The sequence below is a fragment of the Lepidochelys kempii genome, chromosome 7 (genome assembly GCF_965140265.1).
Source record: "Lepidochelys kempii isolate rLepKem1 chromosome 7, rLepKem1.hap2, whole genome shotgun sequence".
Classification (NCBI taxonomy): domain Eukaryota; kingdom Metazoa; phylum Chordata; order Testudines; family Cheloniidae; genus Lepidochelys; species Lepidochelys kempii.
Window position 1 is genome coordinate 72657879 of NC_133262.1, and position 14469 is coordinate 72672347.

The window sequence follows — 14469 nt, forward strand, 5'->3', positions numbered from 1 at the left end:
CCACCCCTCGGGTTAACTCCCCTAAGAAGTTGGGGAAAAGAGGTCTGGTAAATTTTAGTTTAAATTTGAATCTCGTAATTATCAGGGCCTCAAAAAGAACTACAAACATAAGGCCTGAGGATGGCCAACACAGTGAATAAACTAGTCAGCAACAGATAGAACGGGCACAAATCAAAATGATTTTTCTATCACAAAGTTATTTTCTAGAGGTCATTTTCACTTTGTGGAAAAATCTTCATTGAACCAAAGTGGTTTAAAAGTATACGTTTATCAGCATTGGAACTGCCAAAATATAACCAGGCACACGAAGTGTAGCCTCTAGCTTGCAAGAATCCATAAGAAAATGCACAAAACCCAGCCCTTGATATTGCAGAAATACATAAGTGAACAATATCCAACTATCCAGTCACTACCTTGTCAATATTCGTTTATGAAAATGCACAACACACAGACTCAACATTGCAAAACACATATGGTAAGAGAATACTCATAAAACCTAGCTCCATACTGAAAAAGTGCATGCAAAAGCCACACAAAATCAGCTGTAAAACTACATTCAAGAACACACATCCCAGTGTCAACATTGCAAATACCCACAAAGCCATTCAATACTAGAAGTCTGGGGGGTGTTTTGGATAAACATGCTGAACTTGAGATACTTAGCCAAACTCATGGAGCACTCTCTCTCTCTCATTCTCCCCTCTTCACAAAACCCCGCCACAAAAGGCTTCCCCTTATCTGAAGCTGTTTTTCTGACACTCAGGTCAAAGACTGCCCTCTCTGGTGATTTCAGAAAACAGCCATCAAGCCTGCTGCTCTTTTGTCTAGACCCTAGGCAACACAGACCTGCTCCAAACCCATTACTAAGAAGCACCAGAAAATAAGGGGAAATTCAAGATAGCCTGGTGGAAATGTGCAATATTGAGGGAGGGGTGTTTTGGCAGCAGGTTGGGTGCGGGGGGGGGGGGGGCAGGAAGAGAAACAGACAGAAACAAGAATTAGTATGGTGGATGGGTCTCTTACACCCAATTGGGCTGAACAGTAACGAGGCAATGGGAAGGGAGTACTTTGATGGTGGATGAAGAAAGGAAGCATAAAGCAAGGCAAGTAGGTGGGAGATGTCCTTGGTGAGGGAATCTGAAGCAGTGAGGGGAAGGAGGTTGTGTGAGGTCTCTGTGATAAGAGGGGAAGGTGGTGTGTCTCTAGGAAAAACAAGATAGCGCAAGAAGTGGACACTGTCCAGGTTTCTTTGCCTGGTATCCTCCCAGGCCTTTTACTGTTTACCCACTCCTGTCCCTGCATCTTTTATTTTCCCCGTGTAATTAGGTGGCTTCTATTTTGTTGTGGCCCATCCCCTCTCCTTTGGGTCCTCTCTCCCTTCTCCCCCACAAGACTGGCGGGTTATGTGGTAAAGGAAGGGGCAGCAGGAAGAAAGGTGGGGAGGTTTCTGGTGGAGGGAACTTGGGGTGGCGGGTGTAGAAAACAAGTGGAGCAGGGAGAAGGAAATCGAGTCTCACAACAGCAAAAACAAAACTCCATGACCTGTTTAATTTGTCCTGGTCATGAATGTGTTAATTTTTTTCCTGTTTAATATTGACATCATAAGCTCTCTTTATATCTAAGCTCTCATATAAAACCCTCATCACCACTCTTATCTCAGTCTGGCTGGGAGAGGGCGGGAGCAGACTCAGTTTCTGACGCTTCCCCTTCCCCGGAAAGAGATGAATAGGAAGGGGAGGGGGCTCTCTCTCAGCCTTCAAAGCTGGGCTTTACTGCCAAAATAAGGTGATTATCTGCATCCTTCCAGGCAAATTCTCTCCCCACACATAGGAATTGACCTCAGGCTGTAAAGTTGTAGGGCAGTAGCCGCTGTTGTGCTGCAAATCAAGGGTTAATAATTTTGTTTTATTGAGCAACAGCCTTTTGGAGTCTGTAAAGCATTTTTTAATCTGCAATGTTTATTGGAGCAATAAACCAAAACAGGTGTTTATAGTAGGCTGCTGGGGCTCACCTCAGGGATGTGAGGGAGGAGCTCACCAAATCAGCATGGTCCAGAATGTCCCCTTCAGTGTGCCCAAGAGGAGGGCAGGGATGCTCTGTGGGCAGTTCTTCCCTTGTCTGTACGGGAGGGGACAGGGCATGCCACTTCCACTATACTTTCTCTTCACTCCTTGCCCCCAACAAGAGATCCTCGGCCAAGGTGCCAAAGGGGCAGAGGTGGAAAGGCTGTTCTCGAAGGCACTGTTCCTTGGTAACTGTTGGTATACCAGCAGCATTCCATAGGTGTTACTGGGCAGGTATAGGAGAACTCAGTCAGTGACACCCTGGCTTCTGCAAACCCCCACTCTCCATGCTCTGTGAGGCTGGGAGCAATCACCCCTTCCAACCTCTACAATCTCCCAAACATTAGAGGGAACAATATACAGAAAACTCTCTGAAGCATATCTTAAAGCATTTCTTTCCTCTCAGGCCCTCTGCAGGAGGGGGTATTTGGCCTTCTAGTTTTTGTTTTGGATTTGCTCAGGAACACAGATACCCAAAACTGTTGACTGTTTGCATTCAAAGTAGCAAAATACAGATTATATGGATACTGAAGGATTCTGGTGACTTCTGACTTTTTATTTTTTAATAATTATATTTCCATGAGTGTCAAAATTCTCTCTTCTACCTCAGTCTCTACGACAATCTTCATGGTCCTCAGCCAATCAGCAGCAGAAAAAATGAGAAGGAAGAAAACTCACTGATTGATGGGGCGAGATGTGCTCTGAGATGGAGAGACCCAAAACCAAAAAATATCCCTGAGCCTAGGTCACTGCCATAAAGAGTGGCAAAGAGACTATTTTGAGGCATTGTAGGATTAAAGTGGTGATTAGGCTTTATAGTGGCCAGTCACACAAGTGTGAATTTCACCCCATAGTTCAGTAATGCATACCCTTATTGGCACACCCAACAATTTATTGTTGGTCACATATGCCTCTTTACTTTTACACTGAATGAGAACAAAAATAATTTAAAAATTCAATTTGGGGCAGTTTATTCAATGTATCTTTGTTAAAATAGTTCACAATGGAAGGAGAACTGAATATAAAAGATTATATACTTACTTAGATCAGAAGCTCTTTGCACAGGGACCATCTTTTTGTTCTCTGTTTGTACAGCACCTAGCACCATGCAGTCCTGTTCTATGAGTGGGGTGCTACTTAAAAAAAAAAACCTTTTAATTGTAGGTCTCTGGATTCCTCAGATGCTATCCAAACCTAGCGTGAGTTTGTGGCAGGGTTTGGGTGAGACATAGGGTCTGGGCAGGTGGGGAGAAACTTCACAGGATTGTGTTTTGCTTAAATTCACTCTCCCTGGGGTTTCTGGTTTATTTTTACAGGGTTCTTATGAAATAAAATTCTTGCATGGTTGCCAGCTCTCAGGTTATTTGGAGTTTTTCTTAGAGCCCAAGTTCCTTGAATCGTTTTATGACATAAGAATCTCAGCGGTGTTGCTTGGTTTGTAAAATAAGTTTCTAGCCCTTAGTGCAGTGAACAAAAGCTTCAAAATGTAACTCCTGAAGGTTCACAGGGCAGAAGGTAAAAAGAACCCAACATGTGTTATTTCAAAAATATCATGATTTAAAACCTGTCTCGTCATTTTGCAGGGCCTGACTCATGCTGTTTGAACACATGTGGATGGCAATACGCAGTGGTGAGCTGGAGCTGGTTCGCTGGAACCAGTAGTTCCAGCCAAAAGCTGGAGCACCCACACGGAAAATTTGGTGGGTGCAGAGCCCCCACCAGCAGCTCCCCGCCCCGCACCCAGCCCACCTCCACTCCACCTCCTTCCTGAACGCACTGCCCTGCTCTGTTTCTCCACCCCTGCCCCCGCCCGGCTTCCTGGGAATCAGCTGTTAGCGCGGAAAGCCTGGGAGGGCTGAGAAGCAAGTGGAGGCTTTGCGCTCAGGCCCAGGGAGGCGGAGCAGAGGTGAGCTGGGGCGGGGGTGGGCGCAAGGAGGGCCGCCCGCGCCGCAGCAGGTAACCCAGGGCACGAACAGGGGAACCGCTCCCCGCCCCAGCTCACCTCCACCTCCGCCTCCCTGGGCCTGAGTGTGAAGCCACCGCCTGCTTCTCAGCCCTCCCTGGCTTCCCACGCGAACAGCTGATTCGCAGGAAGCGGGGGTGGAGAAGCAGAGCGGGGCAGTGCGTGCAGAGGCGGAGTGGAGGTGAGCTGGAGCCGGGAGCTGCCTTTCCCCGTGGGTGCTCCAGCCCTGGCGCACCCACGGAGTCGGCACCTAAGGTGCCACTTTTGATGTGATCAGTGGGGGGAGCGGCCGCTCCCCCTGCTCCCCCCCAGCTACGCTACTCTGCCCCTAGGAGTCAGAGGGACCTGCCCGTTGCTTCCTGGGAGCTGCCCCAGGTAAACACCGCCAGAACTCCCCACCTTGCCCCCGGCAGTTCCTTTTGGCTTTTAGAGGCAGGGTGGGCACCACTATAGTGGCCCACGAGACCCTCCTGCCCGGTTCTGGGGGTAGTCAGGGGACAGGGGAAGGGGGTGGATAGGGCATAGGTCCCGGGGTAGGGGCATCAAGGAACATGGGGGGTTGGATGGGGCAGGAGTCCCGGGGGGAGGCGGGGCAGGCCACACCCCCTTTGTGTGGTGAGGAGGGAACTTGTTGTTAAGATTTTGGCACCTCATCACTGGCAATACTGAGTGCAGCTGAAATCCTTAAACTCCAAATCCAGAACTATCTGTACACACAAAACCAATATAAGCAAACAGAGCACCCCCATCTGTTTCTCGAACACCCCCATCCTGGCTTTCAAGCCAGTACTTCCTACCTCCCCAGCCTAACTAGGCTCAGTTGGAAGTGCCTCTCTCAGTTGACTGGGAAAACTCAGCTTGGATTTCACTCACAGAAGCCCCTCCTCTGCTTTGTAGCAAGGCGGGCTCTTCCCTTATGGGAGCCACAGGGGTGTGGAGTATATCATGGCTGCAGGCTCTGCTAAAGAGGGTTCAGGAAGGCTTTTACTCACTGTCACATGAGTCTATTCCATTTAAACCAGTGAAGTTGCACCTGCAACCAGGCTGCCTGTAGCCAGCACCAAGAGGCTGACTTTCCCCTAATGTATTTTTACTATCTGTTGTATTCTATGAAAATAATGTAGCCCTCCAGGAAGATATGCCATTTTGTAGGTTACATTGCTCATTTCCTTGAATTCCATCTGCTACCAGCAATTTGGATCAACTCCAAGGTGTCATATTGAAGATTTTATATTGTAAATTTTTAAAGGGTTAGATTGTGCTATGAAGAAATCTAAAGCAATCTCAACCATTATGACACAACTTAACACAACACAACCCGATGTACCTCTATCTTAGAAATCACAGTAAAATGTTATTACACAACACCAGTTAGAAGCTCTCCCATTTGAACACTGGCTAACTCCTAGTCAAGTCTAACATCCTTCATTCATGGACGTGATATGAGCTATTAAGTGCCCAGGTTTGCAGTTTGGCTCATGTAGTTATTTGCAAACAATGAATTTGTGTATGCAAAAATAGCCTGTGTGTACAGAAATGAGGTATGTGTCCATGCCCAGCAGGTATTTGTATGCCTAAGTTAGCATATGCAAATAATTGTGCACTTCTAACTTTGAAAATTTGGGATCATTTGAATTTGTAGATCCAGCAGGGACTTCAAATTTGACATATAAAATACTTACATTTAAAGAAATTTTTTTGACATAGGAATTTTACAAATAAATCTATTCCATTTCTCAGGTGTTACAAACCATTTCATGCTTAATTTTTAGTTCAATTACAAGACTATGTTGCATGCTTAGCAATAATTTTAATGGTAGAATTCATTTGACTTTATATTAATTTTCTACTTACAGAAGCGGTGGCCACTTGTAGACAAGAATGATTAATTGGGAAGCTGTAAATAGGCCAGCTCTGATAATGTATTCATTGTGGGGTTCTGACTGTGATCCTTAGAGCACCGCAGTGCCAGATGGCATAGAGCTCTCTGATCTGTAGCAGCGAGACTCATGTGGCCTCAACAGCTCAGTACACCTCAGATACCGTTGTCAATATTTATCCAAAAGGTAGCATGTAATATAGTATTGGAAAACTAAAAACTCACTGATCATTCATATTCTTGCATGATGTATGTACAGTTAACTTACAAAGAACTCTATAGATGTGCTGGCCACATGTGATCAGAATGTGTTTAAACCAGGTATCGCAGGGGGCTGATACAGAAGGAGCAGTCATGGAGTGGTAGAGGGGAACTATATAAGCCTGGGGCTAATTAAGGCATGGTTCCCTGTAGACTAGCGAAGGTGGCTGCAGGTTAATTGGAGCACCTGCAGTCAATTAAGCCCTGTCAGGAACCTAATAAAACCCCCTGCTTCAGGCAGACAGGGGAGAAGGATGAAGGACTAGAGCTTGGAGGTATGCTGAGAGATTTGGAAGACCCTGCCTAGCAGGACAGGGAGACTCCCTTCTCTCCAGCAATTAAGGACTGAGGGTAAGAACCTGCAGGGGTTGAGAGGGGCTGGGGCTCAGCGTGAGAAGCAAAACCAGACCCCTTCCCTCTTTTACCACCTTCCTGGACCACTACTGGGGACCTCAGTGCCCCAAGAGCAGGGGCAAGGTATGGTGTCTTAGCTCCCTGCCAAGAAAAGTGCAGGACCCACCATACTAACATTGGCCATCTTGCCACAGGGGAAACTGTTAAACAGGTTTTTCCAGATGAAGGAAAAGGGCTGACACCTCAAGCCAGGTATGGCCAAGGACAGGGTACTATTCATTTGTATTGGAAAGTGCAGGACGATCATAATTTACACTGTAAAAATCTCAAGCGTATGAGAACCCTTATGGCACTTCACCCAGCAGGGAAAAGGACCTTCTTCTGAAGATACACTTCAAAGGTTTCCTGGATTATAAAGAGAGGGGGAGAGAAAACCCCAAAGTTATCCTTCAGCTGTGGGACAAAGTAACTGAATGCTATGTTTGGATTCTGGCTAAGGACTAGCCAGCCATGCTGGAAGAATGACTATAGTGAAAAAAACATTTTAAATAAAAGATTCTAGTTTGTTGAGTATCATATTTTCTTTGTTTGTAACCATTTCTATCCCTATTATTTCTCCTTGGTATCACTTAAGCCTATGTCTTTTTGTTAATAAACTTGTTTTATTTTTCCTACAATCCAACTCAGTTCTGTGACTGAAGGGAAGGGTGTGTTAAGCCAAGTTAAATTAACAGGCTGCTGTGTGCTGTCTCTTTAAAGGATCTGCAAAGATGTGTTGTGAGTGCTATAGTGGGAGGGGCTGTGCACTGCAGAAAGAAGTTTTGGGTGGAGAACTTAGGGCTCGAAGAGTTGTTGAAGTCCCCATTGCAAAGAGTATCCAGGCAGAGGAAGCCAGAGTGTCACATACATGCCTGTATGTTGGCTCTTGGTGTCAGAGCTATGTAGCATTCGTGGCATGCAGAGTTCAAGGCAGTTGTTGACTGAACCCCTTAATGTCCTGGGTGAACTCCAAAGCGTCATACTGATATGTTTTAAAAAAAAAAAGTGACAGCATCAAAACCAAATAATAGCATTTTAGCCATGTTTGCATCCCCTAGACCATGCATGAACTGCCCAATATAATATACGAAGCTTAATTTTGAAATAAATCTGCAGTTTCCTGAGTCCTGTTTTACTTTTCAAACTTCCCAGCAGGGATGCACTAAGCCTGTAAAGGCCTCAGATTGATTTGCATCATGATGATGGTGTAGTGTAGGGGTGGGAAAACTTTTTGGCCTCGGGGCCACATCTGGGAATAGAAATTGTATGGTGGACCATGAATGCTCCCAAAATTGGGGTTGGGGTGCAGGAGAGGTGAAGGCTCTGGGATGGGGCCAGAAATGAGGCGTTCAGGGTATGGGAAGGGGCTCTAGGATTGGGCAGGGGAGTGGGATGTGGGCTCTGGGGATGGGGAATTTGGGTTTGGAGGGTAGGAGGGGGATCAGGGCTGGGATGCAGGAAGGGGTTCAGGCTCTGGGGTGGGGCTGGGAATGAGGGGTTGAGGGTGCTCCAGGCTGGGATCCATGGGTGTGGAGGGTGGGAGGGGAATCAGGGCTGGGGCAGGGGGTTGGGGCTCAGGGGTGCAGACTCCGGGCAGCACTTACCTCAAGCAGCTCCTGGAAGCAGTGGCATGTCCCTTCTCCAGCTCCTATGAGGAGGTGTGGCCAGGCAGCTCTGCATGCTGCCCTGTCCACAGGCACCACCCCTGCAGCTCCCATTGGCTGCGGTTCTCAGCCAATGGGAGCTGCGGAGGTGCTGCTTGGGGCAGGGGCAGCATGCAGAGCAGAGCCCCCTGGCTGCCCCTATGCGTAGGAGCTGGAGGGGGGGGCCATGCTGCTGCTTCCAAGAGCTGTGTGGAGCGGCCTCTGACCCTGCACCCTGGCTGGAGTGGGGCTATGCGGCTGCTTCCAGAAGCCACATGGAGCAGGGCAAGCCCCAGACCCCACTCCCCAGTGGGAGCTTGAGGGCTGGATTAAAAGGCCTGGCAGGCTGCAGTTTGCCCACCCCTGGTGTAGTGTCATGATGTTGTGACATATGACAGAACAGCTGTGCTCATGTCTCTCCATACACAGGACCTGGACCACACTGCATCCACACCAAATCTCCTACTGCTCCCAGTATTATGTTCCATTAAAAATCTGAGGAGCTACAGGCTTCTCTCTTTGCAGCCCATCTGCCATTTCAGAACAGAGATGTATCTGATTAGTAAAACATGAAATAGTTTTAGCATGTGGAATAAAATTGGAGCTTTCTGACTTGATGCCAGTGACTTCACACTCATGTTTACAACATCTAGAAGAAAATATACAGTTCTGACCTCTCTAGGGTTGCCAATTTTGGTGGGCTGGATTCCTGGAGGTTTCATCACATGACATAATATTTAATTAAAGATTAATTTCTGGAGACTCCAGGACAATCCTGGAGGGTTGGCAACCCTAGATCTCTCTCCTCATTTCTATGTGGTAATTTCATTTTACACCAACAGGAAGAGCTCTGGGAAGAGCACTTTCAAGGTGGTATTTGCACTCTTGGGATGGTTAAAATCATCCACACCACCAGTGTCTTGGTTATAACAGCACCTGATTTATAATGACCCAAGACTGCAAAGACTTGCATGTCTTACTACTTGAATTTGTCTAATTATAATACATATGAACAATTATGACCAGTAATCACTTTGTGGTTGAAAAGCAGTAATAGGCTTACTCTATAAGCACTCAAGCATATCCAGTATAAGGTAGGTCAATAGTAAAAGAAAACTAATTTGTAATGTGCAAAGATTTTTTTGCATTTATGCCTTGCAAGATGTGGTCTGTTTAGCTCTGAAGCATGCTAGCACAGAATGCAAAAAGAAAAGGAGGACTTGTGGCACCTTAGAGACTAACCAATTTATTTGAGCATAAGCTTTCGTGAGCTACAGCTCACTTCATCGGATGCATACCGTGGAAACTGCAGAAGACATTATATACACAGAGACCATGAAACAATACCTCCTCCCACCCCACTCTCCTATCTATAAGCTATTACCAACAGGAGAGTGGGGTGGAAGGAGGTATGTTTCATGGTCTCTGTGTATATAATGTCTTCTGCAGTTTCCACAGTATGCATCCGCTGAAGTGAGCTGTAGCTCACGAAAGCTTATGCTCAAATAAATTGGTTAGTCTCTAAGGTGCCACAAGTCCTCCTTTTCTTTTTGCGAATACAGACTAACACAGCTGTTACTCTGAAACCTAGCACAGAATGGTTTGTCAGACTCATTTTGGGCATTTTCACCTAATAAGCAGCAGCAGAGTTACTTTTTCATTTCTTCCTTCTGGGAGAAGACGACTGCTGGTTAGATGGTCTAATTGTTTCAAGCTCAGTCTATGAACTAAGCCTCTATTCTGTAATTTTATTTTTCTGTGAATGAAGAAGGTAGATGATTCCTGTGGTCTTTTTTCATCTGTTGGTTCCATAAAGTCATGACTGAATTCTGGCAGGCTTTATAGATTCAGCTTCCCTGGGAATAATGTTATAACAGTATTATCATCCCTTCTTTCAAGGAGCAGCATGGGTGTGGTGTTCTTTTCTTTGGGAAATGTTTTTGAAAGCCTTCGGGCTCTTTAGTAATGTGGAGACTGGTATTTTTGAGCTATGTCACCTCCTTCCTCTATCACCCTGGATTTAAAAGCAGCTTTTCCAGCTAAGCAGACCAGTTCTTCTGCTTCTAGTCAGCCTATGCAGTTTGCAGTGGAGCTGCTGATTCAGTTAATCTTTTAGGGTAAACATTTCAAAGACTTTGCAAATTACAAGGCAGTGCAGCTGATTTTTCAACCAAGGAAATGGTTGATTACAACATGTTCTTGTTTGCCTTTTCTTTTTAATAGTTGTTGTGCTTCACACTGGGAAAAAATTGGTTTATACATCTTAATCAAGAGATTGTCTCATGGCCATCTCCTCTCTCATTTCACCTTCACCCAGATCGCTTCCCCTCCCATGCACTATCGCCAGACTGTCTGCCCTCCCATCCACAACTGCATAATGTTCCTGTGGCAAACACAGCAATAGTTTGCATGGAAAAATATTAGGACAATATTATAGTATTTTGGTAGATTTAAGCTGCCTTTAGTGCAATAAGTGTTTTTCTCCTTTTTGAGAAGTTAATCACACTGTTTACTTTTGCTGTGTGTTTCATTGCCCCACTTCCATCTGCTTTGTTTCTCTCAAGGGGAAACCAGGTTAGTCAGCGCAAAGTGACCACGCAGTGCTCAAAAGAGCACAATTTGGAAAACTCATTTAAACAATGAAAATAAAAATTACACACCTCGATCACCTTAAAAATTCTTCATTGTTGAGGTCGTGTACACCAAGGCACTCCTGCAAAATGTGGACTGGGCTTCTTTCAATAACACACATTAATGCACATCATAAATCTCTTGAATTTCTTAAAGATTGTGAATCAGGAAATGTGTTTTTTGTCTCTGAACCAAACTGCATAAATTAATAATAGAGCTGTTGAGTATGATTTTGGAGGTAAGAGTAAGAGGTATGTTCCTGTCATAAATATAAGGGAAGGGTAAACCCCTTTGAAATCCCTCCTGGCCAGGGGAAAGCTCCTCTCACCTGTAAAGGGTTAAGAAGCTAAAGGTAACCTCGCTGGCACCTGACCAAAATGACCAATGAGGAGACAAGATACTTTCAAAAGCTGGGAGGAGGGAGAGAAACAAAGGGTCTTTGTGTCTGTCTGTCTATGCTGGTTTCTGCAGGGGATAGACCAGGAATGGAGTCTTAGAACTTTTAGTAAGTAATCTAGCTAGGTATGTGTTAGATTATGATTTCTTTAAATGGCTGAGAAAAGAATTGTGCTGAATAGAATAACTATTTCTGTCTGTGTATCTTTTTTGTAACTTAAGGTTTTGCCTAGAGGGGTTCTCTGTTTTTGAATCTAATTACCCTGTAAGATATCTACCATCCTGATTTTATAGGGGGGATTTCTTTATTTCTATTTACTTCTATTTTAATAAAAAGTCATCTTGTAAGAAACGGAATGCTTTTTCATTGTTCTCAGATCCAAGGGTTTGGGTCTGTGGTCACCTATGCAAATTGGTGAGGCTTTTTATCCAACATTTCCCAGGAAAGGGGGGGTGCAAGTGTTGGGAGGATTGTTCATTGTTCTTAAGATCCAAGGGTCTGGGTCTGTAGTCACCTAGGCAAATTGGTGAGGCTTTTTACCAAACCTTGTCCAGGAAGTGGGGTGCAAGGTTTTGGGAAGTATTTTGGGGGGAAGGACGCGTCCAAACAGCTCTTCCCCAGTAACCAGTATTAGTTTGGTGGTGGTAGCGGCCAGTCCAAGGACAACAGGTGGAATATTTTGTACCTTGGGGAAGTTTTGACCTAAGCTGGTAAAGATAAGCTTAGGAGGTTTTTCATGCAGGTCCCCACATCTGTACCCTAGAGTTCAGAGTGGGGGAGGAACCTTGACAGTTCCCCATCACATTCACAGAGAGTGTGTTGGAAAGACCGTGACTCCAGGGACCTGCTTCTGATCTCAGTGACACAAATGGCAAAACTCCCCCAGCTTCAGCAGAAGCATTAGGCCCTAACTGCCAGGAGAGAGAGGCATAAAGAAAAGGTTGTGCAGTGATGGTGCTGTCACAAGCGATGAGATAGGGAGGTGGAAAGTAATATTAAGTGCTTTGTGAGTACACTGGACATGGCTGGCTGAAATCAAACTCCCGTGTCTACATGCATGTCTTCATTTTTCTCTTTCAACAGCATATGGCCAGATTCTGCCCATGTATGTGTAAACAAGACTCCCCTGAAGTCAATAAGAGCTCTGTTTATGTGACCAATAACTAAATTTGGCTCAAAGGTAGCACTCATAGCAATGACGCTAGTTAAGGTTGCCTAACACTTTTCATGGTAAGGCCCTGTTTTTAATTACTTATAGCTTTGCCAAATTTTAACGGTTCAGGCTGAAATTTGTCATGTGTGTACTTCAGGCTCCTTATATTATTGTTGTTAAGTTTCAGGAAACACAATTCAGCCATTTTCTAGAACAAGGTTAGGGGAAAACACATCGTTTTGCCCATGTTAAAATAATTTGAATGATCTCTGTTTTGGAGCAGGGATATGAAATGTGGCTGGGAGGGAGGGTTACCTGGTTGTCAGAAATGCTGTTCCTGTGAAATTCCACCCAAACTTGGCAATATTATAGCTTCTGAAAAATCAGTTTGTTATAAAGACTCAGAACATTATTTTCCAAAGATTCCATATGCATTGAGCATGCTCTATTCCCACACAGCTCCTATGTACTAATTAGCTTACACATGTTCCTTCCATGCATTTCATGCTTCAGGACACTGATTAAAAATCTGGAATGATGCAAAATTAATGTGCCACACATTAAATGGATTTAGAACTAGCTAACTGATAGGGAATCATCATTGAACAGGTGTGTTTCTAGGGGGGATCTGCAGGGATCAGTTCTTGGCCTTATGCTAGTTAACATTTTTATTAGTGACTTGGAAGAAAACCTAAAATCATTGCTGATCACATCTGCAGATGACAAAGACTGGTGGAGTGGTAAAATCATGAAAACAGGTCACTAATACAGAGAGATCAGGATTGCCTGGTAAACTGAATGCAAGCAAGCAATATGTATAATGTGGCCAAATCTAAAGTTATACATCTAGGGACAGAGTGTAGGCCATATTTATAGAATGAGGGACTCTAATCTGGGAAGTAGGGCCTCTGATAAAGTCTTGGGGACAATCAGCAGAACATGAGCTCCCAGTGCAACATTGTGGGCAAATGAGCTAATATGATCCTGGGATATATAAAAAAGTGAATTTCAAGTAGGGGTAGAGAGATAATTACCTCTGTACTTAACACTTCTGCAATCACTGCTGGAATACCATGTCCAGTTCTGGTGTTAACAATTCAAGATGGATGTTGACAAATTGGAGCAGGTTCAGAGAAGACCCCTGAGAATGATTAAAAAAATTAGAAAATGTGGCTTATATTGATTGAGCTCCTTGAGTCTATCTAGTTAGCTTAACAAAGAGCAGGGTAAGGGGTGATTTGATCACAGTTTATAATTACTTATGTGGGAAACATATTGGATAATGGGCTTTTCAGTCTAGCAGACAAAAGTAGAATGAAGTCCAATGGCTGAAAGATGAAGCTCAGCAAAAAGCTGCAAATTTAAATTGAGTAATTAATCATTGAAACAATTTACGAAGGGTCTTGGTGGATTCTCCAACACCATCAATTTTAAAAACAAGACCGGATGTTTTTCTAAAAGATCTGCTCTAGTACAAGCAGGAATTAATTCAGGGAAGTCCTACAGCCTGAGTTACACAGGAGGTCCGACAAGATGATCACAATGGTCCCTTCTGGCCTTGGAATCTATGAATCCCAATACAAGTCCCTGACTGCTCTGTTCTGGAGATACAGCCCTTGAAGAGAGCTTCCCCTGCATTTCTCATGTGCTGCTCTAGTGTCAGGCACCAGAACTGACTGGGGAGACTCTCCTGTGCTCTCAGTGCTCCCCCTGCTGGTACCTAAGCCGCATGGAGGAGGAGGAGGATGCAGCCGGACTTAAATGCAGAGGGACAAGAAGTAGGTGGGGGACAGAGATATGCTGGCAGCAACAGGAGCGGATGGTAACAGGTACAGGAGCTGGGGGCAGTGGATAGTACTTGAAGGTAACAGGACAGGAGTGGGTGGGCATAAGAGCAGAGTGGAACGGGGCAAGCTAGAGGAACAGAAGCAGAAAGGTCTATAATAACTAGAGAACACTCCATTCCAGAACCTAGACTTCAAACCAGGATTCTTGAGTCTCAGCATTCCTCTGCTGTCTAGCAATTAGCTGTGAAATCCACAGGCAAAGCATATATAGGTCTCATCCTCCCCTGTAGTGGCTGCTC